Raw genomic sequence first — 4,962 nt, forward strand, 5'->3', positions numbered from 1 at the left:
AAAAAAAAAGTCTCTGTGTCATTATTTGGGAGCTGGCTGGCAAGACAGAAAAAGACTCATTAAAGAGTTTCTTGGGATTGGACAGTGTTATTTGTTGTTTTGTTGGTTACATATTGTTTTTTTTTGTTTGTTTGTTTGTTTGTTTTTGTTTTTCGAGACAGGGTTTCTCTGTGGCTTTGGAGCCTGTCCTGGAACTAGCTGGTCTCGAACTCACAGAGATCCGCCTGTCTCTGCCTCCCGAGTGCTGGGATTAAAGGCATGCGCCACCACCGCCCAGCTAACATATTGTTGTCAAGACTTGGTCTCACACTGTAATTCAGGCTTGGCTTATATATTCACTATGTAGCCCATACTATTCTCAGGCTCTGACCTCAGCTTCCTGAGTACTTGGATTATGTATATAATCTATCATATCTCATTTGTTATAGTATTATTTATAATGGTTAAATCTTGGAACACCTTAGTGATATATAAGATATGGGTTAAATAAACTATCGTATGTCTGAGCAATAAAATATTACAGAGTCATGAAAAGGAATTGAGATCTCTGAGGTAGAGAAATTCCTAAGACCTTAAGTGGAAAAAGTAGAATGGATGCCAGATCTAGTAGTGTACTTCTATAATTCCAGAACTGGAGAGGTAGAGGCAGGAGGATCAGGAGTTCAGGTTATCTTCAGCTATTTAGCTTGAGGCCAGCTTACATATATGCAGAGAATCATGTATGTATATGTACATGTATGGAAGTAGAAGTGAGACTGTCAAAAGAAACAAAGTATTAACGAGAAGGGAAAGAAGATATGGGGATATGTTCAAAAGGCACATTTTATACATACTTGTATAAAAATCATCTAATGTGCCAAATGATGGTAGCTCAAGCCTTTAATCCCAGAACTCGGGAGGCAGAGGCAGGAGGATCTCTGTGAGTTTGAGGCCAACCTGGTCTACAGAGTGAGTTCCAGGACAGGCTCCAAAGCTACAAAACAAACAAAACAAACAAAAAACAGAAAAAAAGAAAAAAATTCAGGTTATAAAATCCCTTCTCCTAAAAGGTGTTCGTATATGATTTTTAAAATTCTTTTATAAGAAACGCATATGAGCCAGTTGGTGGTGGTGTACAACTTTAATCCAAGCCTCAGGAAGCAGAGGCAGGCAGATCTCTGAGTTCAAGGCCAGCCTGGTCTCCAGAACAACGAGGGCTACACAAGGAAACCCTGTCTCAACAAACTAAAAAGAATAAAAAAATAAATAGTAAAGGAGAATTAAAAGGCATGTGAATATTTCTATGTATTTACTCTTGTGGGGAGATTGAATGTGGTCCCCCACTACCACAAATTATATAGTCAAGTTTCCTGCATTGGGGGAGATCTCGGGGGTCAGCACAACCAGAGTGCAATGGATAAGCCTCTCCCTGGGAAAACCATCTTCATGATCACGGCATCTTCCCTGCCAGGTAAGAGCAAACATCATCAAAAGGAGAAACCGCAGGCTGTGAGATGTCTCCGTGGGTAAAGTCTTTGCCAAGAAACCCGATGGCCCGAGTTCCTAACCCAGAAGCCACGAAAAGGTGAAAAGAGAGAACTCACTCCACAGAATTGTCCTCTGACCTCCTTGTGTACACATGCCCCTCTGGAGTAATAGTAAATAAAACTTTTTTATTTTATTTTATTTTATTATTAGTAGTAGTGGTATTTGTTTTTTTCAAGACAGGGTTTCTAAAAAAAAAAACCTTCTTAAGAAGTCAAGTTAGAAAATAATAGAACTAAAAAAATGTGAGTTTTGGGGGTGGAAGCAGATGGTATAGGGGGCTGGGTAAAAATGGAACTGAGAGCCGGGCGGTGGTGGCACACGCCTAATCCCAGCACTCGGGAGGCAGAGGCAGGCAGATCTCTGTGATTTTGAGACAGACAGCCTGGTCTACAAGAGCTAGTTCCAGGACAGGCTCCAAAGCTAGAGAAACCCACACAATTTTTTTTTAACCTTTTTGTTGTTGTTTTGAGACAGGCTTCACTATATAGCCTAGAACTTAGAACTTGCAATGTGGGCAGACTGGCCTCAAACTAACACAAAACTGCCTATTTCTGCCTCCTGAACTCTGGGGTTAAAGGGCTGCACTACCATGCCTGTAAAAAAGGTAAAATCTCTTAAAAAGTCTTTATAAATTTATTCCCAATTTAATAATATTAATCCCAATACTTTCTCCTGCCCACTAGGTGGCAGTGCTCTCTAAATTAACAGTAGGTCTTGACTCTGAAAGCCTCCTCTGGTTAACAGCTGACCAAACTTAACTTTTGTTCATAGTTATGCAATATTCTTTCAAAAAACAATGTTATGCAGTATCTCACTATGTAGTTCAGGCTGGCCGTGAATTCCCTAGGCAGCCTGTTTTGGCTTTCACCTCAAGTCCTCCTGCTTCTGCCTCCTATGAGCTAGGATTTCAGACATGCACTACCACAACCAGCTTGTTCTTTAGAAGTTTAATAACAAAGATGAATGCATCCTGTCTCCCTCCTATATTAAAATAAACAGGATAACTGGAGTGGAAGGGGCGGACAGAGGCCATCTAGGTTTCTTGTCTTCCTCCAAACAGGTTTCTGTAGCATTTTTTTTTCTTGGCTTGAAAAACATTAACATTTCTCAGGTATCCATTTCAATGTTTAACACTAAGTCAAGTGTTTTATTTTATCCCTTTCATAAAGCAAACAAATTCTGAGTAACAATCGTGTGCCAGGTATGTGAGTCGGGAGACAGTTCTGCTGGCTTCTATGGGTAGACTGGGAAGGGAAGATTTGCTGTGGCTCCTGTTGACACAACAGTGATTGTGATGGTTAACTTTAACTGCCCACTTAACACATCTTAGAATCATTTGGGAAGAGAGATTCAAAGAGGGATTGCCCAGATGAGGGTGGCCTACGGGCATGTCTAGGGGAGATTAACTGTTGTAAGACTCAGCCTGAAAGTGGGTAGCACCTTTCTGATGTGGGAGTCCCCTCTGTCTGCTGTGAACACGGTTTTCATTGCCATTGGCCTACAGCAATGCAGAATAGAGCTGGGTGGGGAAAGCTAAACTAAATGCAGGGAGAAAGAAGGTGGAGTCAGAGAGATACCGTGTAGCTGCTGAAGGTAAAAAAAAAAAGGTACCCAGAACCATCAGGAAACTCCTTGAGGGGCCTCTCATAGGTCAAATGTGGTCCAGTCATTCCCATTCACTGTGGAGGACATGCCTCCCCTCGAAAATCCAGTGCTTGTTGTAAAAAAAAAAAAAAAAAGAAGAAGAAGAAGTAAGGAAAGAAGGAAGAAAAAGAAAAAAATACTGCTTCGGATGATAAAATAAACATATAGGAATATAGGATGAATCAAAAATTCCAGTCGAAAAAGGAAACATATATTCTTGGCATAAATGATCAAGGAACAAAGCTGAGAGTACTAATTGGAATATTGGACACATTCCCTTTGGTAGACTTCGGTGTATTACAGTTCATGACAAGCATATTTGTCCTTACGCCCCCAGAGGCCATCAGCTTCCAAGCTAATGGTTAAATCATTTTTAACTAAGATTTTTATCATGTTGATCTCTGGCTCATTCCACATCATCTTCAAGCTTTGAGCATTTACAGTTCTCTGACTAATGGCTGGAAGCTTGGTCGGAAGCATCTGGAACCCTGGTGGCAGTAGAGTCTGCTGTAACACTTGTAGCAGCTCTGAGGCTGTCCACACACAGCGATTGCGTTTGTCAGGTGGTTTACACCATTCTCGTAATTACCTTGTGCTAATAACTCTTTATCAAGCTGTATCTCTTCAAGAAAGAATCTCTGAACCGTTTCAGCATCTTTTAACTCAGGCAACTTGGAAGGCCCAGCTCTCTCTTTAGCAAGCTTCTGATTCTTTCAATTTCAAAGCGTGTTCTTGAAGTTGGGGTCTCTGCCTTTTGCGGTCAGAGTAGGTGCCCCATTGAAAGACCCCCCTGCCCAGCTTGTTAAACAACTTAGCACCGGTAACACCATTTTGCAAGGCTTGTACTGAATATTCAGGGTTTTAACAAAGGGCAGTTTAGAAGCTGCCAAAACGAGATAGAGACACCTGTGGCTGGGCCGGGGGAGGAACGGTGAATACCGAGAAAGACACCCTGTCTGCCCTAGACAAGAGCCAAGGCAGCCCATATCTAAATTCTCGGGAACCAGGGACCTTGTCCCGACTTGAACTCACCCATATTCAAACTGACCAATGAAAACCCTGTAACTATGCATCTCGCTTCTGTAACCACGCTTCTGCTCCCTTTACCCTATAAAAACCCGCTACCCCAGCCTGACAGCGCGCCAGTCCTCCGAGAGACTTGAACGCCCCAGGTACCTGTGTATCTGAATAAACCTCTTGCTGTTTGCATCCGCTGGCCTCGCTGTTCCTTGGGAAGGGTCTCCCCAGACTGAAAGACACCCTCTGAGGGTCTTTCACCATGAAGAGGGCACCGCACACACCCGTGTCGATGGCACCCTTCTTTTGGGTACCAGACTGTATAAGAACAGAGATAGATGAGTACAAAGAACGCATGTGTTTATTTGTCTCTGCTCGTGACTGTGGATGTGATGTGACTAGGGACATGAAGTTCCTGTTTTGACATCTCTGCTCTGAGAAACTGTCACCTGGAACTGGGAACTAAAGTAAGCCCTTCCTCCGCTAAGCTGGTTTTTGGGTGTTTACCACAGCGGCAGAAATGCAATGAGAACCATGGTGGCTCTGCTCTTCTCAGCTCAACTAGAGAGCCTGCTTTGTGACTAAGAAACGAAGGCTTCGCAGACGGTGGTGGCGCATGCCTTTAATCCCAGCACTGGGAGGCAGGGGGAGACAGCGCTCTGTGAGTTCGAGGCCAGTCTGGTTTACAAGAACTAGTTACAGAACAGGCTCCAAAGCTACAGAGAAACCTTGTCTTGAAAAACAAAACAAAACAAAAACAAGGAGAGAGAGAGA

The 4,962-nt window shown here is 42.9% G+C and overlaps 1 non-coding gene across 1 annotated transcript; it reads right to left on the minus strand.

Moving 5' to 3' along the window:
* Nucleotides 1-1,296: 1,296 nt before the first annotated feature.
* On the minus strand, nt 1,297-1,458 carry LOC113456889. The gene has a single exon (XR_003377617.1). It is a non-coding gene; the product is annotated as a U1 spliceosomal RNA (small nuclear RNA).
* Nucleotides 1,459-4,962: the final 3,504 nt, after the last annotated feature.

This window comes from Microtus ochrogaster, chromosome 16, assembly GCF_000317375.1.
Source record: "Microtus ochrogaster isolate Prairie Vole_2 chromosome 16, MicOch1.0, whole genome shotgun sequence".
Lineage (NCBI taxonomy): Eukaryota > Metazoa > Chordata > Mammalia > Rodentia > Cricetidae > Microtus > Microtus ochrogaster.